The following is a 23783-nucleotide window of genomic DNA, read 5'->3' on the forward strand; positions in this document are numbered from 1 at the left end:
TGTAAAATCACAGATTCATTGTATAACTATCAGTAGTGCAAGGATTGAGAAACAGTACTGAGAAATTGAGAAGTTTTGTTTGCATGTGTTGCTGTGAAGCCTTCTGATAAGCTTCTGCCAGTCTTTGCACAAACTTCAATTTCTCCTATTTCTCCTTCTTTTCCCTTCCACCCACAAGAAAAGGGAAAAAAAAAAAAAAAAAAAAAAAAAAAGAAAAGAGAGAAAACCAGAACTGTGTCTTTGTTCTGCGTTTAAAATGTGCTTCTAGGGCCAGCCTCATTATATGCTTTGGTAGCAAAATATTGTCTGACATGAAGGTACTTGGACTATTCTGGCTTTGGAGAAGGACAGATGCTCAGGAGCAGATGCAATCCATCTGCTCAAATCTGCAGGAGACCATGTTGGGGATGTCAGTGCACCTTGAGACCACGCAGCCCTTTCCCTGCTCCCTGGGGGCTCTCTCACCCCACGCTCCCACGGCCTGGGATGGGGTGGGAGTGAGAAGAGCTTCGTGACAAAGAGCTGTGGGAGCCTCCCCGGCGGCCCCTTCACTGGGGACCTGCGCGGGAGGTCGGGCCCTTGTGGGACCGGCACCGCGGGTGTGCCTGTGCCTGACTGCGTCCCTTGCCGATCCTGACCCATTGACTTCCTCTGACCCGCTCATTGCTGCAGACTTGTCCAGAAACCTGGACTCGTGGCTGCCCCCTTTTCCGTCCTTGGCCTTGCTCTGCTTTTTTGTTTGGGCGCTGTGTGATCACCCCTCTCAGGGAGGTCACTGCCCTCCGTGCCCCCTTGTTACATTTGGCTCCTGGATCACTGCCTTGGCAGGGCATCCTGCCCTTTGCTGCTCCCTGGCTGCGTGAACCCGCTTGCCTCTAAACCTGTGCTTACATGGTGGTGGTGGTGGGGCTTTGCTGAAAAATGTAATTTTTTTCCTTTCAAAATGATAAAGGCAGAATTGCATTTTGGAGTAGTTTTGGTCTGTTTGGTTTGTAGTCAACAATCAAAGCAGATGGAAATAGAGATCTCCTAATCTTCATTACATCTTCACAGATCTGATCAGAAAAAGGCACCAGAATTAACTAAGATTTTCTCAGGGAGATGATCCATATAATCTTGTTTTCTTTCCATATAATCTTTTCTTGTTTTCTTGTCTGTGTTACAAAATGATGAATAACATCTCACAGCCTCTAATGCTAACTTTCTGTGTTGTAGAAGATAGTATAACATAGACCTGCATGAAATAAATTGTATTAATTCAAGATAACGTATTTTGAAAAAGAAACCCACAAAAAACAACCAACCAACAAACAAAAATAAATACAATACACCAAATTAGCCACATGTAACTGATAAAGTTATAAACACATTTACCTATTGTTCCAGTACCGAAGCATGTTTAAAGATTGCACCCAGCAGCTGACAAAAGAAAGCTGAAAGGGGAAATGTGACAGAGAGTTGCTGGATTTTCAGCATGTTAAAACTGAGCTTAAGGGCACAATGCAGTCCTGTTTTTTTCATTTATCCGAAGTTTAATTCAGAGCCCAAGTATCTAATTAATGCTGCTAAAAGCAATGTATTTGTCTACTCAGAATGTGTCTTGAACCAGATGCTAATTTAAATCTACGAGTCCAGATGTTACCCTCTTGGAGACTGGTTTTATGAGGTTTTATGACTAATAGTTTATAGCCTAAGATCTACTACTTTTTGTTAATAAGCAGTACAATTTGTTTTATAATTGTTGTCAATAGCATTATTCTTTTCATCTTTATGAATTTCTTATTTGCTTTTCATGTCACTGAGTGTATTGCAAGTGAATACTTACAAAAAAATACCATTATTTCTTCACAAGAAAGGATCTGCCTATACTACTGTTGTGATAGACTACAATTGCTTTGTTAGTTTCTCATAAAGATTGCAGCAATAATATTAAAGCTCTTGGTGAATCCTGTTCCAAACTATTTAGGTAATTAATTATAGTCCTCTTACCAAATTATGCTCCAGGCATGTGATTGCCACTACTTCCAGCCCAGCTTGTGAGAATATAGACTATTTTCCTTTTGTGGCTCTAGAGCTTAACTGATCTGTTCGGTGAGATGTTCAAATAAGGCTTTATTTGGTACTAAAATGAATGCTGCACCTCAGTAACCATAGAACTGGAAACCTGAGAAAGGAGTAGTCCATTTAATGAAGATGGTATTGCTAAAGAAACTCAGGATAACTCAGAATAACCTTGGAGCAGAAACACTCTCAGATGCTGCTTGTGCAATGTCAATCACACTTAATTTCTCTGTTACAGTCCAGTCTCTTTTGATGAAAGAGGCATTTGAACTTGAGTGCCTCTCACCATTTTTCAGATGTATGAAACTGTGTGGCATCTCATAATCCTGTACTGTTTTGAAAGAAAGTGTGTGCTGCCCAGTGACTCACCTTTACTTCCAGATTTCAGTCAGTGTATCAAATAAAGGATGCTGGTTTTGTCTCAGTAGACTCAACAGGTTCCTTGCTTTTCTTTGGTAAATCTTAAGCAATTCTACCTGTGACTCTTTTCCTAAAATCTCTTAGAAACACAGAAAGTCATATTAGGTTAATAAATCTTAAAATAAATGAAACAGCCCCGTGATTAAAACTGTTTCTTAAAACCTTTTACAAATTAATTTATTGGCATTTTCAAGGATATTAACTACAGGCCTAATTTGGATTTAAATCAATGGGAGCTACACGTCTTTGTCACTATAATACTCATTGGTGTTTTCAGACAGAACCAATTACATCTTTAGACTACTAAATACATTGAAGAGTGAGCTTTAGCCAGGGTAAAACACAGTCATGTGCCGTAATAATCTCTTCCACAAAGCAAAATGTTAAGATGACTTTACTGAAAAAAAGTATTGATTTTTTTTTTTTGCCAAGTACAAGATAGCAAAGGTCAATAGTAATGCTCAGGTACAGAGGGTGTGAGGTCACTGAAGCAAAGGTTTGGAAATTTGAAGGTTTTCCTTTTACTTGTTTGTGTGTCAGGGTTCAGAGATAAATGAAACTGTACCATATAGTATAGATCTTTCAAGTGCTGTTTTGGTACCAGTATGAGGGAAGAAATTTTTTTTAGACTTAATGACTAGTAGAATTTATTTCTAATTCAATTCCCAAATTAATATTACAGGAATTCAAACCTGTAACACATCTGGCAGCTCTGAGAGGACTTCTGTTTTCTCATAGATTTTCCGTTTGCTCTAGTGAATCCAGGGCAGTCTGATATGAGGGAACATTCTGAAGAACTAGGAGATGTAAACAAAACTATCAAAGCCTGTCTTTTAAAGTAGGTCCAGCAAATACAAACATTTTAATAGTATTTGATTTGCAGATCTGTCTGGGTCTTAAAATATTTGTGACATTTTTATGATTCCAGCTGTAAAAATGCATTTGGATCACACTTTGCTGGTTTTATACATGTGGTGAGTTGATTCTAGCTAAATCCAGATGTCCACTCCCCCTCCTCAGCTAGACAGGGAAGAAAAATGTAAAGAGCTCATGGGTCAGGATAAGGACAGGCTGATCACTCAGTGGCTACTGTCACAGGCAAAACAGACTGGACTTGGGGAAATTAGTTTAATTTATTACAAAACAAATCAGAGTATGGTAGTGAGAACCAAACCCAAATTTTAAAACAACTTCCCCCTACCCCTCCCTTTTCCTTGGGCTTAACATTCCTCTCAATTTCTCTGCCTCCTCCATCTCAGGAGAACAGGGGAATGCAGGTTGCATTCATCTCATCACACATTGTCACTGTCAGTCCTTCCTTCCTGAGGGGAGGAACCTCACACTCTTTTTCTGCTCCATTGTGGGGTCCCTCCTAAGTGAAGGGATTATCCACAAACGAAGTTATCCACAAACGTCTCCGACATAGGGCTTTTCCATGGGGTACAGTCCTTCATAAACAGCATGGGTCCCCCATGGGGTCACAAGTTTTGCCAGAAAACCTACTGCAGTGTGGGCTTCTCTCTCCAAGGGGCCACAGGTCCTGCCAGGAGCCTGCTCTAGTGTGGGCTTCCTATGGGGTCACAGTCTTTTTTGGGTACATCCACCTGCCCCAGTGTGGGGTTTTCCATAGGCTTCGCAGTTGGCTATCTACTTCACTGTCTTCACCATGGGCCACAGGGGAATCTGTGCTCAGGTGCCTGGACCACCTCTTCTCACTCCTTCTTCACCAACCCTGGTGTCTACAGAGGTTTTCCTTTCATATATGCCCACTCCTTTCTGTGGCTGCTACTGTGGTTGTTTTTTTGCCTCCCTTCTTAGCTGTATTATCACAGAGGCACTATGTCTGGTGCTGGTGGGCTTGACCTTGGCCAGTGGTGGGTCCATCTTGAAGACAGCTGGCATTGGCTCTCTCAGACCTAGGGGAAGCTTCCAGCAGCTTCTCACAGCATCTGGCCCTGTAGCCTCCTCAGTACCAAAATCTTGCCACACAAACCTCAGGCAATACAGTATGAATAAGAGAAGGAAGGGCAGCAGCATTCTAATTTCAAACACGAAGTAGCAATTGTTGAGCAGATAAGAATCTAAGATGTGGGGACCAGGACAACTGGTAATACAAAAAGAAGTCGCTGATATGGAGCAGGTACTGCTGAACCGTCAGGGGAAACAAGTTCTGCTGTGTTCTTGCTACTGACAGTGGAGAGGTCTGCAAGCCAGGACTGTATGGAGCTTCTCAGCAGCTCTTGCCTAAAGCAGCAAGGACCCCCTTTGCCTTCCCAGAACAGACTGAGTATCCAGGAGTTGCCACTCTTGATGGCAGTGATGCTGTGGTCTCATCTAGAGCCTCAGTTTCACTTTTTCTTACCCCTCATACTGTCAGCTTGCTGCCTTCTCTCTCCAATCTCCCAAACTTTCCTGACTTGCCTTTACCAAGTGGCAATATTTAATGATTCAGTAAGTGAAACAGTCAAATGATTCAGAAGGGCCCTGGATACACTTGCATCAGCCTCGGAATTTAGTTGCATTGCTCTAGTCCTATGAAATGCTGAATGCCTCTTCCAGAACAGGAATGGAAGTTAGAGTACACTGTAATTTACTCAGTGCTCCAGGTGCACTCTAAGCACTGAACAGGCCTGTGGTTGCATTGATGGAAAAGCTACAAGGAGCTTAGATGCTGTCATAAGCCCACCTAGAAATCTGTGACTTGAGAGGAAAGCATGAAGGTAAAATATGGAATCCAGAGCAGAAGATGAGGAAGAAAATAAATAGACTTTCCAGAAACAGTAAGATACTGACACTGTAGTGTAATGTATTTCAGCAATTTGGTGTTCCTGGTACTCTGCTAACCTGGGCACAGTAGGGTTGGATTCTATCTAACACCCGCTCGCTGTACACATGGTGTACAGGCAGTGCAGCATCAGAATGCAAAGGAAACAGTGGAAAACATGTTCCATTTCAGCTCGCATCAGCTGGGGTCACATCCTTGGCCTGCCCAGCATGCCAAACACAGCATTTGGGAGAGGAGTGTCTGTGGATGTTCAGAATCAGAAAGAGAAATTGCAGCTCATGCTCCTGGCAGGCAGTTTCTTGTGTGTCATTTCATATGTCAGAGGATGGGCTTGGGGAGGGCATGTGATGTGCACAGTTTTCCTGGAGACTAGCAGAGGAGTTAGATGTGTTGCCTCCTCCCTGTTAGGAGGCTCTTGACTTATCAGAAAAGATAATTATGTTTCTTGTTTTCTTTTATCTGTTTTGGAAGGAGCCAGTTTCTTTTCATCAGGTATGTCTGTGGAAGTATGGTACCTATTCTCCAGTGACCTTGCTAAGAGATGTTAATGTTTATTTTATTTAGGAAACCTATCATCCGCTGTTTCTATGTACCATCATCTGCTGTGCTTGCTCCCATGTTTGCAGTATGCAGTTAAACATAGCAGTTACAAAACAAACACAAGAGACAACTCTGAGGAGCTGATTTAAGTCAAGTGCAGTAAATGAAAACAAACAGCAATTAGCACAGGAAGAGGAGGAAGAACAGAATTATGCTGCTACATTAAGTATTTTTGGCTCACTAGGTAAATGTTTTAAGTTTGCATTCTATGGCTCTTACTCCTTTTAATACCTCTATTTTCCCTCTTTAGTTTGAAGATTCTCAGAAGAAGGGAGCGAGTTGGAGGCTGTGCCACTCAGGAGGAAGTGGTGCCATGCAGAGGGAGGGAAGCTGTGGCACCATTACTTGTCTGAAAAGAAAGGCCTTGAGGGACACATTCAGTCCTCAATGCTAATTATGAGAAATTCAGCAGAGAGTAGGAAGGACCCAGCTGAAGGATTTTAAAGGGGAATTGGACTAACAAAAGCAATACAAATTTTTTTTTATTGCATAGCTTTGCCTGCCACACTTAGGAGCACAATGAACAGCCTCTAATATTATCAATGAAATTATATTTTGTGATAATAACAGCTGGGAGCAGAGAGTGTTTGGAACAGGTAAAAGATGTATGGGTGTGGCCAGCTTAAACTGCACTAGGATCTGGAAAGATATCTGTAGAATAATATAAGAAAAATCCCCATATACTCAAAACTTGGATATCAGAAACAAAATAGGCAGCAGCAAAAAAGTGATTGCAAACAGGAAAGAATAGGGATGAAGGGACTGGAGAAATGGCCCAATGAGGAGCTGCATACTGGCTTGTTGAAACAGAAATAACAGGGGAGGTAACCATGAAATCAGGGTGGGATTAAGGAAGATTTGAGTCTAATAGAACTAGCAGGTAAGGCAGAGCATTTGCTACAAGGCATTGTCAGGAACAGTTTGTCCTTCGGCTGGTAGGCTGACCAGCATCATCCCTGTATACAGGTTATGTTTTCTGCCACTGCTTTCTCTAGCATATAGATATTTGAAAAGTCATTTTAATGCTACAATCATCTGTTATTGATGAAGTCTGGTATCTTCATTCACCGTTCCATATGTCACAGGTATCTTCATCATGGGGCTTTCTTCATCATGTTACTGTTTTCTTTGTTTCTGTTTAATTTTTTTGGCTCTTCTCTGCTTTTTACCATGAGGTTTTTTTCTCTGAGTCTTGTGCTTATTCCTCTTCATCCATTTTTTAAGTTTTCTAATCCATGGACTCACACAAAACTTCTTGCTTTCTATGTAGAGACTGCCAGAGCAAAAATTGGTTGTCAGTTTCATAAAAATAAATGTAAAACCCCTAGCTTTTAAAAATTATTATACCACATCTATGAAGACCACAAAGTTAAAATTGGTTAATCTAAATTATATTTTATACTTTGTTTATTCACTTTGTTTTATTCACTTTTATTTACACTTTGTTTATTCATTTTGTTTATTCACTATTTGTTTTCAAATATATTAACATTAAGATCTAAGGTCTTCTGAAATCTGAATAAAATCTTTACAACCTCAGTGGGTTTGAAAACCACCTTGCAAAACAGTACATTTCTATGCCCAATAAATAGGTAGACAACTTTATTACTCTTACCATCATGATTATCATGCAAATATTTAGAAATAAAAAATGCCCAGGATTTATTTCAAATTTATCCATTTAACCCAAAAAGTGTGATATTGTACCGGTCAAAAAAAAAAAAAAAAAAAAAAAAAAAGAAGTAGTTTCTGTACAAAAGTATATAGTGATTTTAGGCAAGGTTGGTAGAAGATCAGTAGTTGGAAAATACCAGAGAAGTCTTAAGATGGATGAGTTCTTCAGTTCTGAAAATAAAGCAAGTATCCAAGTTAGCTGAGGGTGAATAACAATCAATATTATTTCTGAGACAGAAATTCAGTTCTAGCAATCAGAAGTTTACATCGCACAAGGAAGGAGAGTTCTTAAATCACACAATCTTGTTTTTGATGGAATTTGTGGTGTCATTCTCAGGTCCTGTTTAAATCGTTTTAAGCTGACAGTATTCCTTACACAGTGAAGGACCCAAAACATCTCTTACATTACAGCTTCCAGGTGACACAGGCCATCCGCTCTCTGGATCTCAAACCTCTCCACTCTTCGGAGCAATGCTTTGGGAATTTCATCTGAAATTTTCATGCAACAGCTAAAGGCTCCAGGAAACAAAGCTAGAAAGATTAATAACAATGTTAGAAACAACACTGGTATGAAACGGACAAGTCATAGCTTGACTTCACAGAATCACAGAATGATTGAGGTCGGAAATGACCTCTGGAGGTCACCCTATCAAAGAAATGTACTCAAACAGGGTCACCTGAAGCCACTTGCCCAGGACCATGTCCTTTTGAATATCTCTGAGGAGGGATACTCCACAAGATATTGAGGCAGCCTGCTCCAGTCTTCAGTCACCCTCACAGCGAAAGAAAAGCATTTTCCCATGTCCAGTTTGAATTTCATGTGTTTTAATTTTTGCCCATGGCCTTTTGTCCTGTCGATGGGCACTGTTGTGAAGAGCCTGGCTCTCTTCTTCTTTCATTCCCAACAGGTGTGGGAATGACAATTACAACACCATGATGGGAAGGCTCCCCTGAGCCTTGTCTTCTTTAGGCTAAATAGTCCCAGCTCTTTCAGCCTTTCCTCATGTGCAAGATACTCCAATACCTTCGTCATCTTTGTGGGGCTTTGCTGGACTCTCTCTTGTAAGTCCACGTCTCTCTTGTACTGGGAGGCCCAGAACTGGACCCAGCACTCTAGAGTTGGCCTCCTAAGTGCTGAGTAATGGGAAAGGATCACCCCCCCTTGACCCTGTGACCTGTGCTCCCTGCTTCTGCCCCTGCTTTTGTGGTTAGCATAACTGATGCAATTTTATGGGGCAAGCAGCCATTCTCCATGACCCAGGGAGTCATTATCAGGCCCCAAAGGACCTGTGAACCAAGTAGATGAATAAAACAGATTTCTTCTTCCCTTTCCTACAGGACTCCACCATGTACTGCTGTCTGGTATTATTCCTCCACAAATTTGGGACTTTGCATTTCTTTCATCTGAGCTTCATGAGATTCCTCTGTGCTAATTTCTACAGCATATTGAGGTCTACCTGTAAGGCAAGAAAACCATGTGGGGCATCAGCCACTGCTCCCAGCTTTTTATCATCTGCAAACTTTCTGAGGTGCCATTCTGTCCCATTGTCCAGGTCATTAGTGAAGATGTTGTACAGTATTTGCCCTATGTTGATCCCTGAGGTTACAGCCCTGGTGACTTGTTTCAATTTGGACTTTGTGCCACTGATCACAACCCTCTGGACTTGATTGTTTGGCCTACTTTCAGTCCACCACACTATTCACTCATCTAACCTGTACTTTGTCAGCTTGTCTATGATAATGTTAAGGGAGACAGTATCAAAGTCTTTACTGAAGTAAAAGTAAACAACTCTGTGGTCTTCTCTTGACCAGTAACATAGTCACCTCACTGTAGAAGACTATCAGGCTGGTGAAGCATGATTTTGCCTTCATAAATCCATGCTGACTATTCCTGATCACCATATGGTCCTTCAGATCTTTGGAAATGCTTTCCAGGAGGATTTTCCACTTTCCCTATGACTGAGGTGAGGTTTACTCCAGTATCAAACAGCAACTCTATATTCCACCTGGGTCACCTGCCCCTGCTTCCAGCCATCCATTCCACATTTTTTTTTAATGTTTGAATTCAGGCAGGAGCTCTGAGATCATCCATGCAGGCCTCCTGCCACAAAGCTCCTGCCATACTCCATTTTCTTTTTATTAGGACAGACCTTTCTAGAACTTGAAGGTGACCCTTCCACATCAGCCAGCTCTCTTTGATCCCTCTTCTCTTGAAGGTCACCTTCCATGGATTCTTCCAAGGTTGTAGATCTGCTCTCCTGAAATCCAGGACTGCAATATTGCTTTTTGCCCTGCTCCCTTCTCCTAGGATCCAGAACTCAACCATCTTTTGGACCCTGCAGCCAGCACCGCTTCTGACTTTCATGTCCCTGACAAGTTCTTCCTTGTTTGCAAATATGTGGTCCAGCCCAGTGCTTTTCCTTGTTGGTTCCTTGATTATTTGTGCTGTAAAATGTCATCAATGCACTTGAGAAATCTTGTAGATTGCTTAAGTACTGCTGTATTATATCAAGATGGTTAAAGTCCCCCATGAGGACCAGGGCCAGTGAACACCAGGACTGCTCCAGGTGTTTGAAGAAGGCCTCATCTACTTCTTCTTTGTTAGGATGGCTATAGTAAACACACACTACAATGCCAGACATGTTGGTCTGACCACTAATCCTGATCGATAAGCCCTCAGCTGGTTTATCATCCTTCTCCAAGCAGAGCTCCATGCATTCTTGCTTCTTTCTTCTGTAAAGGGCAACTCCCTCTTCTCACCCCCCCCCTGTTTTTCCTAAAAGCCCATATCCCTCCATTGCAGTACATCAGTCATGTCAGCCATCCCACTATGTCTCCTCAATCCCATGGAGGTCCTAGCCCTGTGCTTGGACACAGACTTCTGCCTCCTCCTGTTCAATCCCCACTCCATGAAGGGCAAGAGAAGGGCAGAAAGGTGTCAAGGGTTAGTTACTTTGGCAGCTTTGGGGATGAGATATCATCCTCTCAGATTCTCCCACAAGACAGATAAGTGTTTTGTTGTTTAAAACCAGTTTTCTCCACCTCTCCTTGTGTCCATTGTAACAACTTGTTACAATAAAATAAAAATAATTAGAAAAATAATATTGTTTTATTTGTGGAAGAGACCACCGACATTAAAGTCAGAGGGAGTGTCAGGAGTATAATTTAGAAGCCCTGTCTTGTGAGGTTGAATCAGGCCCATTATCCTTTGCTTCTGAAATTATTGATGCTGTATCTGGCTTTTATGCCCCAAGGATTCCTTCCTCTGGGGACTGATCTGCAGATTGCTTCCTGCTTGCTTATACCACCTTGAAAATAAAAAGTCACTGAACTTTTTTAAGCAGAGCATAACTCTAGATTTTTTTGATGACAAATACTAGTATTTTGGTGTTTGATTTTCTTCTGCTTTAGCACAGAAATGGATTTTTTAAAAGTCATTCCCTCCATCAGATAAAGGTCAAGCAAACTATGTGGCTCAGGAATTTATCTAGGATGTGAGGGTCTCAGGATCAAACCTGTGCTTCAAAGTGAACAAGGACCCCTGTGTCCCTGTCTAGGAACTAATCTGGGAGGAGTGGGGAGACAGTCTTTTTTCCTCTTTGTTTTGATTTTTTTTTCAAAGCCTTTAAATCATGTCTTTCCTTAAGCACTGGAAAATTGAGTCTTGGAACACAGAGCCACAGAGCAAGAAAAAAAGGAGCAGGGGAGTCCATTTTAGTTCCTGGAAGCAGGAGATGAGAAATCTGTTTTAGAAGTTTCCTGTAAGTGAGAAGATCGTGAACTCTGTTCCTTACAGGAGTGCTTGCCAGGTGCTGCAGTGAGAAATGCTGGCAGAGCTGTAGCAGTGTCTGGAGTTGCTGAGGATTGCTCACACTGCCTGCTGCAGCCTGCAGGGGCTTTCGTGCCTCGGGGCTGGTGGCAGAGCCCTGAGATGTCTCAGTCAGTAGGGAGGGTGATAGAGTGACTGCCCTAGCAGATTCCTCCCCAGCAGCCCAGAGATGTGGACTATAAATAATCATATGGTGCAGAAGGATTCATTAAACGTTGAATGTTTCCTGTATTATTTCCCTGTTGGCCTTTGCTTTTCTCTCTTCAACAGCATACTCCTTGTCATGCCAATTAATTGATGTTTACATCTCACTGAGTGCCACTAAGTTTAGTTTTTTCTGAGGGCTCAAAACAGTGTTGGTGACACAACAGTATGAACCTTTTTTCCTTGCCCATCAGCTCCTGGCAGAAGGACTATATAGGATTTAAAAAATCAAGGAGGGATAATTATAACTTGAACTTTCTCTGAGGTTGCTGGCTGTGCTTTTTGGAGTGGTCTAGGCCTGTTCTTTTTTGAGGTCTAGTAAATTAAAATACTTGGCATGGCCTGCACTGCCAGCATCCTGTGAAATGGCTGGATGTTACTGGAAAAGGTCTTAGGGGAAGCCAGATCTCTCCTGGACTCTTCCTCACCTGGTTTCTCCAGTTCCTGGCTAACATCTCTTGCCCTTGTCCTACTTTATGTCCACAGAAACATCACTTGATTTGATCCTTAGACCTGAACCATTTGTGCTATACTTTATGGTGGAAGATGGTGCACTCCATAGCACTACGTTAGTTTTACAATCTGTAACTGAGAATTAAAAAGTTATTGTATTAATGTTAACTATTGATGTAGTTTTTATGAATTTGTGATGAATCCAGGTAGGCTTATAAGCATCTCACTGGCCACTCGTGACAGGCTGCCCTTTCACAAGGAACTGAGCCAACAGGAATTGCATCTTCTCGAATCTTATTCGTAATTCACCTTTAGGCACCACTTACATAACTACAGCAGCAATTTTTAGCATTAATTCAATTACCTGATGCTCAGTCAGTCTTTGAATCGAAGCATTAAGCCACTGAGATGTGATTCATGCAGCTGTACAAAAAGCTCTGCCTCTCAACACGAGAACGTGCAACAGACATCAGGTGAGGCTGGTGAGCACACCAACAGAAATCAGATTGAAATTTTGTATAAAAAGTGAATGAAGGGGTGCTTATGTTCTTGCAAAAGAAGAAAACACATTTCCTACAGAGAATGTTCCTACTAGGAACATTTTATTTGAGGTGTGTGCCTGGAGAGGATGTAATACTTTTCACAGCAGTATATGGGTGTTTGCCTTGAGGAATTCTGCTCTCCATTGTTCTTTTGACAAAAAGTAAGTTGTCACTTCTAAGTAATATTTTTGTTGCTGTTGTTCTGTGCACATGGAAATATGCGAAATAGAAATATGGAAAATAAAAATTATTTGTCTTTGAATCACAGATGAATACATGACATCAGAGTTTTTTTGACAGACAACATGAAAATATCATCAGCAGCCTTGTGTTCTCAGAGGCAGTCATGATAAATGGTAGCTTTTTTAATGGGTGTCAATTTAAAAAGTGTTTTTATTTCTTTTTCTTGAGTGTAAAGAATGACCAGGACAGTGAGCCAAGGAATTTCTGTACTTCCCCAGAGTCCCAGGAGAGGGGACACTGCTCTCCTGGAACACTGAGCTGTCCTGCAGCTCTGTTGCCTGCCCAGTGCACTGTTGCTGTAACTACACTCTGCTCCTGCAAGTGGGAAGGAACCAGGAGGTAAAAAGCAAAGCTAATGATTTCAGCACAACCCAGTACCGTAAATTTTTTTGAGGTTTCAGCAGTTAGTAAACATGGTTCTAAACAGTGGTTAAAAGGGAAGACCTGTAGCTTTCCACAAGGAAGTTGGCATGGCCTTTCGTATGCTATTTATCAAAGAGATTTTTTCAGTTCTGCCCATTTCATTTGTCTCTGTGGCTTAATGGCACAACCTGCAGTACAAAGCTGCTTACCCAAACATTACTCATACCTGTTGTATGAGGAGGACACTGAGCCTCCTTAACAAGAAGGCTGAAGGAGCTGCTTGAGGGACTGGAAAGCTTAGTGATGGGTCTTGAGGCAGGTGCACTGGGTCTCCTGTTATTTCAGCAGAGAGCATTATCTGTCTTTCCCTGGGAGCTCTCACCAGGGAAAGACGTATTGCTTTTCAAAGGCTTTGTTCCATATTTTTTGGGTGGCCTCTAAATACTTCAGTGTTGCAGAGAAGTAATCTGAGGAAGTTAAGTGCCCTTGCAGAGGGTAGGAAAGATAAATACCTTCATTCACCCCATCGTTTCTCTCAAGGATGCCTAAAAAGGATCTCTTCTTTTCTGATGCATGTGGCTCGTGGAATATAATAGTTCTGATCTTTTCAATACACTGGATTCATTTAACATGCTATGTATATCTTTATCAATTTCAAAAGAAGTGGAGAGGCCCTTCTAGTGAGAATAAGTTGTTTGAAAAAAAAACACTTGGTTTTTTCCCTTAAAAAAAATAAGAAAAAAGGAAATCCCTGAAATTCTCAATTATTATTTTCTGAATATTTCCTTGTTGTTCAAGGAATGTAGCACAAGAACTTTATTTAAACTTTCTATAGTAGCTTGTTTCCTTGGGACCCTGTCAAATCTTGTTGGCACCATGGTCAGTCAATTTCTTAGGGCTGAAAGGGTCAAAAGCAGCTGGCAACTAGAGATTATTGTTTTCACCAGCATTTAGCTAGTCCTGTTAGAAGCTCTCTTAGTAAAATGTTGCTCCCAAGTGGAAAAGATCCCCAAAGCCTGTGAGACACAGTGAATTGAACCGATGTGATGCTGGTGGAGTATGAAGCACAGCAACAACAATGGCTCTGATGGAGCATGACCTCCATGTGTATTGTTCCTTATATCTGTCTTTAAACCTATGTTGATCACTGCTCAAAGTTTCTTTTCCCATCTCCTGTCAGCAACCTGGCCAAACACATCCACAGAAACTGTTCTTATTCTTTCTGCTTTCCTTTTTCATCATAATTTTCAATCTTGAGAGCCACATGTGAAAAAGCTGAGGTGGGCCATATCACCTAGGGTTCTGGGAAAGAAATATTAAAACCAATTATTGTTGCCTGCACAGCTTCTGGAGCAACAAAGAACATTTCCCTCCTTCTTCAGTTTTAAGCTGATATTCTTAGATTTGTCTACCCATTTAGGGAAAATTTAGTGCTTGATGCAGAGTCATCCTACAGAATAAAGTGGGAGTAGTCAGTGGCTGTTGTTCTGCTCTCTGGTTGCAGTTTTTAGGCAGGTGGGACACAGCAGACACTCCTTCAGCCAGGCTCTTCTGTCAAAATTTTAACATGGCAGGGCAGCTCTTTGCCTCATGGAGGAGGAGGGGAAGATGGAGAAAAAGGAGATGAAGCTGCACAGGAGCTGCTCTTGGGAGCTATTGTCTTGCCCACCCCCATGCTTGTCTTAACTCTGCTTCATTTACTTTTGGCCTCTTTTGACTAAACATGATAGGAACAGCTGGGAAAGGCATTTTTAGTCTCTGCCTCCATTTCCCGATGCTTCAGACACAACCCGGCTGCCTTAGGCAGCCCTTGTGCAGCTCTTTTCCTGGCAGGTTTCACTCCAGCAAATGTTTTGATCAGGCCTGTGATGGTCCCTCCTCAATGGTGCTGGCCACACAGAGAAGCCTGTCAGCACTGCTGGGAGAGCCCTTAGTTGACCTGCATGAACTCAATGTGACCCATGAACTGCTGGGTGGAAGGGAATGCTGTAGGTGTTCTTCCATGTAACCAAAAAACCCCAGAAAAATAGTTCTTGCACTAACATGAACTAAGGGAGCCCAGCAGAGATGCATGGTGCTGATTAAGCAGAATGGGCTCTATAATGTATGAGGGAGAGCATCTCTTGCACAGAGAGATCCACAAACCTGAGGCACTTCCTCTATCTATGCTGAAATGTGAGACCTGCTGCTAATGTGCCTCAAGTTCACCATGAACTGATGCAGTTCTGCAACAATTGCACAGCTTTGACACAGCTGGGACTATTAACAGGAGGCATTAGTGTTTCCTAATGTAATTCTTTTGTGGTTAAAAAGTAGGCTTTGTACATCTGGACTTCCCCCCCACCCCTGTCTTGCATTGATTAGTTGGATTAACATCTTGCTTAATCAGAGCAAGGTAGGAGCTTATATGCTCTGGTCACAATACAGCTATTTCAGTTTTTAATCTGGTGTTGTTGGCATATGAACAGAGAATCCAGGCTCTGTCCTTGGAAGGAAACTATCACATCACCTACACTTTTAATTAACTATTGTGAGGCACCTCATCCTGCACTCATTCGTTCCTCAAGCTTCTGGAAAATGTTCCATTCACCTGGAACATACCTGAGGCTATTTTAACAGTTCAGTGCCCCGAAGGTCTTTTCAGTTTAACCTAAAGCAAGTCAGAAACTATTTTGTTATGTGGAAGGCTCTGTTCCTGTTGGCAGGTGAACAAAGAGGGATGTGAGAATGCTTGGCAAATGTGACAGATCTGTACATAGCTGTAGCATAGCAGAGCTCTACTCTGTAAAATATGCTTAAAGATGGAGATGAGAGGTGAACTTAAATGCTGAAAAATGCTCTAATGCACCTACTACAGCATAATTCTGAGACAGAGACAAACAAAAGGCAGAAGTTATTGTAAGCTATACCTGCTGAAGTGCTGGAAACAATCACAAATAAAGTATAAAATATAATATTTAAATATATGAAAGATATTATTTCATGGCCAAGAATAAATAGAAATCAAGTTATGCAGTGATTCTTTTTGTGTTCTGACATTTTCAAGGCTGGAAAGCTGACTTTGGACCGTCTTATTTCGGGGCTACTCCTTCCCTGTAGCATGCAATTATTGTTTGGAATACTTTCACTGCACAGGAATGACCATATTTATCTTTTCATATCTTCAAGATGAGAATACACATAGGGGATTCCGAAGGAGAACTTCTGTCTTTTCAAACTGAAATTCAAACCAGCCACCACTGAAGCACATTCCCTTGTCCAGCCTGCTGCATGCTCTGTCATGCCTAACTGCCCACTTCACTGCAGCTGTGACAGCAGCTGGCACTCTGTAAATCCCTGGCACCAAGATGAGATGATGGAAGATTACCAGGGTTGGGTTTTTTTTTTAAGTAAAATTGCAAAAAAATGTTTGAATTATATTACGGGGAAAAAAGGAAATCCCTCTCATACTCTACAAAATATTGTTGATCTCCTTTTCTGGCACTGCCCGGTCGGGCTGCTTTCCTGCCTGTGGCTGGCTGTAATTTTGACCACCAGGTGGCTTTCTTGGCCTCTGTCAACAGCTACGAATTCACATCTGCAAGGAAAGGAAAATTCTGCAAATTTGCACGTACATGCAAATAGTACTTGTGGTCCTGAATCAAATGGATGCATAATGGACAGCCTAAGGATCTGTCTAAATTTAGTTAACTGAACTAAATTGAGTTCAGATCAGGATGGGGTGTGGTTGTACCCAGACAGCCACATTCAGTTTTGCCCATTTCAGTTGCGGTTCTAGCATTTGAGAATAGTTTATAAGCATGGAGGGTTTGCATGAGGAAAGTTAGGTGGTAAAGCTATCTTCTTTGTGCCATATGATTCAGTAGAAGAGAACATGTTCTAAGAGAACCTTTTCTTTGACCTGCTGCATGTTCGTGCCAGTCCTGTTGTGCAAGCCCTTGCTGACTGGCCAGATCATAATTATAATAGAAGAACACTTGCTGAACCTTCCCATGCCAGCAGGTGCACAGGCCATTTTAACAGGATAAATTTTTAAGGCAGATTTTGTTCACATGTTGTCTAAATCCTCAAGGATCTGCACAACTCCTACTCCCACTGAAGCTTAAGAAAGGAACAACTCAAAAGCTGAAGTACTTCAGAGTTTATCTTCTCCATGAGCACAGCCTGTTTAACAGCAGAAAATTACAAAAAACCCCTGAGAATTCAGGAAGAGCACTGGATAATCTGTTTTGAACTTTTAAAAATGTTTATGAATAAGAAAGGAGACAAAAGCAAGTGTTATTGGATCTCCTGAATCCTCAAGATGGGCTGCACTCAACACAGAGCTGCTTGCAAAGCTGCACGCAAAACCTCTTTTCTGCTGAGAGAAATCAGTTAAGTGAATTTTGTCAGAAAAATTGTTCTGAAATATTTGCCATCCACGGCAATTTGACTTTAAAGAAAAAAGACCAAGTGATTTTCTAAACATATTCCTCCTTGAGAAGCTTGGAAAAGACAAAGTTGCAGATGATCTAGAGAGTATCTAGTGAAATTTTATTAAGTGTTCCCTCAGAAAACCACTACTTTAAAGATATTATGCTGTCAGAAGGTAAAACCTCTCAGCTATGATATTTTTGATTATGTTTGCCATGAAAAACAACAACCTTGGCTTTTCCTTGCTTAAGCCATTTTCCGGAATCACGGAGTCCGAGTCCCTACATCTGTTGAGGAAACATTGAGAAAATTCTCAGGTGAAGCCGTAACTGCACTGAAACAAATGCCAATTGTTCTATGCAGTTTAAGACACCCAGGTTTTGTTTTCTTAATCTTTGTTCTACAGCACCTTTATGCTATCATCTGTGGTTCCAAACAGAGGCGCAAAGGCTGCAGCAGACACAACTCCGAGTAGGCACTACGGGTCAGTATTTCTTTTACTTTCAGGAGATCAAAGTATAGAAATACATTAAGTACAATTTTTACTTACTTTCAGATGTCCGGCTAACCGTGACTGCTAGAACAGCCAAAACAGTCACCAAGTTCACATCCATTCCACCCAGGAGCTCCAGGAGCCCAGCCACAGAGCAGACAGCAAGCTGCAGGAACTAACGCCCGACTCTGCTTCCCAGCTGCTGGGACGAACGTGACTCAAAGCCCCACCCTGAGCAGCAGCTTGGTGTCAGCTCTGTCCTGTGTGGCACTGTAGACTTCAACAGGATTTGTCTTCTCACCTGTAGATGCGTTTTGCCAGGTGGGAAAACAAGCTATGTTTCACACAGTACCCCAAGATGGGGCTGCCTCACAGCTGGGTTCTCCTTCCTGCCTTCCTCACTGATGAAATGAAATGCCAAGGGTAGAAAAACTTTAGAAATAATTGTTTGCAGGGCTCAGGCAGAAGAAAAAAATCCCCTCTGCTCCAAGGTATCACCTTGGACCAAACCTGCTGTAGTGTAAACAGACACAGCCTCAAGAAGACCCTATCCTTGAACTGGCTTTGTGTTTGACCTGTGTGTTTTCAACTTACAGAGACTCCAAGCCAGGGCCGTGTTATTTAGTACACCTTCCTCTTTGCCCATTGCTAATGCAGTGTTGTGTTGTTCATGATAGACTCTGCAATGTTTCTGGTGAAAGACAGCTGGAAAGAAGGTGCAGCCGGTGTATCTCCCTCGATTTTTTTCCTGAGTCTTGTTTCTGCAGCTCATTTCAATAATTTCCTATGATATGAGAGGAACACCATCTGAACATACATGTGGCTTTCAGTAGGGAAAAAAAAAAAATGCATATTTAGCGGCTGATAATTTCTGTAATGCTTCTGTGACTGACATTGGAATGTCTTTTTCTGACTCATGCAGGTGATGGGGAAAACTGTCTCCAGGGAAAATAGCTCCTCAGATTTCCTGCCACACTTTGCATATGTCACTGGTTCAAATCTCCTAAAACACCAGAAAATTACTATGTGTCTCTGCTTGAATTTAACATGATGGCTGTATGGGGAGCAAAGAGCTGCCAGACTTCGCAGCACTTCCCCACTGCAGTGTGGGATGTCTGCTTTGACCTTTTCCAGGGCTGAACTAGAAAAATCAGTCTGGGAAGTCTGGGTGCCCAATTCAAGCTTACTTTTGCTCTGTCTCACTATAACCACTTTCACTATTCCTAAATTTCCAGAACACAAGAGAGAAGAAATCACTAACCTCAGGGACTTTAATCTACACTTACACTACCCCAACAACAGTTTTGCAATTCTATCTAATAATAAATTAATATAATGCTATCACACTTTCCAGATATGACAGTTTTACTTCATGGCTCTTGGTTTCTGCCTGACACTGTTATCTATCAGGATAAGAGAATGGGGCAACTGTGGACTACTACACTTTGGAATGAAAGTCTGCTGGTAAGAGAAGACTAGTAGATAATGATGTGTGCTGCTTAAAGTATGATTTCAGGGCAGTAATTTATGTTGAAATCAATAAGTTGATTCATTGACACCATTTATTACATTTTAAAAATCTGTGTCATAAAATCTAAACCACCATGGGCAAAGCTAAGACAACTCACAACACCTGTATCAACACAAACTTAGATAAGGGCAAGACTGTTAGTAGCATTAATGCCCTTCAAAGTAGGATCTGGATTAATATAAATACAGCAAGACAGAAGTTACTGAACTAAAACATTAAAGAAGCAGCTTCAGTCAGTATTAATTCGATGTATTCCACTGTCTGCTTAGCACTGCAGAACAGAGTGCTTTGTATCCTTGGAGGTAAATAACCAGTTTGTTTTGACAGATGCTCATATGGGATCTCCAGATACCCTTGTAAAGACCTGGTATAGATTATAGAAGTCTCTCCCCAGTATGGAGTGTGGGGAGCTGTAGCACTGATCAGGGTGGAGGGAAGAACCAAAGTACTCCACATTTTGTAAGACTGGTTCCTGCAGTGGCAAGTCCAAAGTGTTCCCAGGTGGCTGCTCAGACACACACTTACACACACTTACAATTTGGGAAAATGCAAACTAAATATGGGTATCTGCAGGTATTAATTTCTCTGCAGGTGGCAACAAGCTACAGCAACCTGAGTGAAATTTACTTCTGTGGTCATGTTACTCAGCTTGAGCTCAGGTTTTACATCTTATGTCCCCTCAGAGTTCACAGTGTCATTTATGGGTCCAAAATAAGGTAAACCTTTGCTTATTTCAGTGGGAAAGTGCAGTGGGAAATGATGATTATGTCAGATTCAGAACAAAATTTCCACTTTATGGAGGTTAATTTATATCAATTAAAACTGCTAAACCTATTAAAGCAGAACAAAAGGTAAATAGAGGGAATAACTTTATGACATTGAGAAATTAAAAGTTAAAATAAGGGCAGGGAATAATATCAAATATTGTGCTTACAGCTCCACATGAATGTGCAGGCCATCATCCATCAAATGAAGGAAGAAAAAGTTAGCCAGACATTCTTTTCCAAGAATTGCACTGACATACTTGACAGGGGCTTTCATTACAAGTACAGCTAAAGCAGTGTGAAGAGTTTTATTTACATATTGGCTTGGATTGCAGTCAAAGCTCAAATGAAAGTGCAAACCTGTAGGCAGAATGTTGCAAGTGAGAAGGTAATTGTTCTTCTATCCTGAGAAACAAAGCAAATCCTTGTTTTAATCCTTGTTAAGTTTTACCTTTTATTTATGAATGTAGGACTCCTGGGAAGGTACAAACTGGAAGCTTTTTTTAGTCTGAGTCTTTAATTATTTGAGCAGAATTTGATGATTATAACTTCTTCCAATTTAATATGCACTGTAATATAATGCCTCCAGTTATAGATACCTTTCTCCAGTTACTCAAGCAGAGTTAAGAGTAAACTGTTCTTCTTTAACCCAGTCCTTGCCCTCAGACAAGGGATGCTAACAGAAACAAGAGACTGACTGCTATTCAAAAGAGAAGTGATAATCTCTGAAGTGAGAACTAAGAGGAAAATTGAAACTGATAAAGTTCTGTGACTCCACTCTTCTGTGAAGGCAAGAAATGGACACTGCAGGGAAGATAGACTTGAAAATGCTGCATGCTTAAAAATGAAGCAAGCATTCAAAAATCCATTATTAAAGTATTGAGGAGTACCATTTGCCTGAAAGCTGTATTAGCATCATGTTGCAGAGATTGAAACATGCTGGGAAGTCACTCCCAGGATTCACCTTAAGAACTTTCTTCAAGATTGCCAAGAAATGCATTAGTGCTGGTGAACTGGAAAGCTTGGCTTCCAATGGTGTGTTCCCATCATTTGAATTACCCAAATTAGGAACCTTTCCATATCTCCTATGTGGCATTTAAAGTTGGCATACTACTATAGATTGATAGAATGGTTTTGGTTGGAAGAGACCTTTAAGATCATCTAGTTCCAACCCCCCTGACACTAGAGCTGGTTGCTCAAAGCCCCATCCAACCTGGCCTTGAACACTTCCAGGGCTGGGGCATCCACAGCTTCCCTGGGCAACCTGTGCCAGTGTCTCAGCACCCTTAGTCAATAATTTCTTCGTAATATCTAACAAAAATCTACCCTCTTTCAGCTTAAAACCTTTATCTCTTGACCAACCACTACATGGCCTTGTAGAAAGTCCCTCCCCACCTTTCCTGTAGGCCCTTCAGGTACTGCAAGGCCACTGTGAGATCTCCTCAGAGCCTTCTCCAGAGTGAACAACCCCAGCTCTCCAAGCCTGTCCTCACAGGAGAGGTGCTCCAGTCCTCTGATTATCTTTGTGGTCCTCCACTGGACTTGCTCCAACAGCTCCATGTCCTTCATGTGCTATGGGGTTCAGAAGTGTACACTCTGCTCCAGGTGGGGTCTCATGAGAGCAAGGTTTTCTGCAGGCTTAGAAAAAGGACCTGATTCATTGAGATAGTGAGCAAAAGGAGAAACTGAAGACCCTTCTCAATCTGTATCTTTGAAAATAAATAAGGACCGTGGAGGACCATGAGTGGTGTGCTGAGAGGATCTGCAGGTGCTGAAGAGAAAGAACGGCAGATGTTTCCCACAGTTGGCTCCTCAGGACAAACCCTGATGCTGAGATACCCAAGAGGGAAATAAATACATTGGGATCTTTGTTTCTTAGCGGCACAAAGACAAACAATGCTGCATGCCTCCTTATTGTTTAAGAAATAAATGTTCTTGGCTGCATAACTTAGTCATTCTCTCAAACCAAGTAGAAAATGTGACATTTATATCAGTTGTCCACATAGCCTCTTCCTGATTGTGCCTTCCAAAAGAATTCTGATGACAAAGCTTAGTGCCAAAGACCATATTCCCCCAGGATTTGGGTGGAGGTTTTTTTCCTAGGACCTAAATGACTTTCTGAATGAAGTCAGTCTGTCATTTTGATTACAAAATACAAAAATGAGAACAGCGGAGGGACGGAAGGGTTAGTCACAAACATATCAGTGGTCTGGTTGAGTGTGATGTTTTGTTTCTAATTATTCTGCTTCTCCTGAATCTTACAAAGCTTGAGTTGCCTTTCAGAACAACATGCATTCTGAGCATCTATTCTCATCTCCCTATTTGTTAAAAGATAGCATTCTATGCATAGGGGGTTAGCAAAAAGTAACAAATATTCAATGCAAACTCATTAAATCAAGTTTTGTTTCTATTAAAAGTTAGTGCTTTTTTATACCAATATAAATAAATACACAAATGTTCTGGTCTTACACTTTGTCTGAAAACATGTTTACGGTCACAAATGCAGGGACAAGAACAAACATAACCACAGTGCAAGGTTATGCTAACACAAGGCTGTGTGGAGTACATGCAGCACATTACATCAAAGCATGGGGCGCGAGAATCAGCAGACATGCACCAGTTTCACAGGGAACAAATGTGATTCTCCCTCTTTCCTGACCCAATTTAATTGACTGCTGTACTGGCTTGTGAAGTCATTATTAACCCTGAACTATGGTCTCTTGCAGCCCTTGTTTGTACTAGGAAAGTAAGTTTTGACCTGTAAACCATCATGCCCACACATTACATTTTCATCATTTAGCTAGCACTGAGATTTTTATGCAACTTCACATGATCTCACATCTGCCAGATAACAGGTAGTCCCCAGGCTATGACCTACTTATTAGTCTCACATAGGATACTAGGATTTTCATTCAGAGTTGAATTCACGCTTTATTTATGCTCAGAAGTAATGGAATAGGAAAGTAATGGAATACTTTCCTATAGAAGTGTAGGTATAGAAGTAATGGAAGAGGAAAAAGATCTTCCAATACTGTTTTTTTACATATCTCATAGGCTAAGGATGAGATAGGATTAAGAAATAACAAGGCAGGTCTAGCAAAGTTTTTTTCCTTTCTGAAAGGGCTCCCTGGCCCCTTGACCATGAAATGAGAGTTGTGTGTTTTCACTCTGTGTCCTTGCATGCATTTCCTGTCAATGTTCATCCTGTTTCAGAAGCTGCCAGGTAGCTTGGCAGAAGTGGGGAAACTCACTATTTAAGTTTCCCCACTTTGGATCATTCATCCAAAACAGCTTCTTCCCCACATTTTTAAATTTTTTTAGTTCCATTTTCCCAGAGGGCACTTGAGAACTTCAGCATGAAAGTCTGTCGTGTTACAATGAAACACAGTAGGTAGGACTGCTAATGGG

The 23783-nt window shown here is 41.5% G+C and overlaps 1 long non-coding RNA gene across 1 annotated transcript; it reads right to left on the reverse strand.

Moving 5' to 3' along the window:
- Positions 1-7527: 7527 nt before the first annotated feature.
- On the reverse strand, positions 7528-8051 carry LOC139789702 (uncharacterized). The gene is made up of 2 exons (XR_011723230.1): positions 7945-8051; positions 7528-7711 (listed from the first exon to the last, which is right to left on the reverse strand). It is a non-coding gene; the product is annotated as an uncharacterized lncRNA (long non-coding RNA).
- Between the last annotated feature and the right edge of the window lie 15732 nt (positions 8052-23783).

This window comes from Heliangelus exortis, chromosome Z (genome assembly GCF_036169615.1).
Source record: "Heliangelus exortis chromosome Z, bHelExo1.hap1, whole genome shotgun sequence".
Lineage (NCBI taxonomy): Eukaryota > Metazoa > Chordata > Aves > Apodiformes > Trochilidae > Heliangelus > Heliangelus exortis.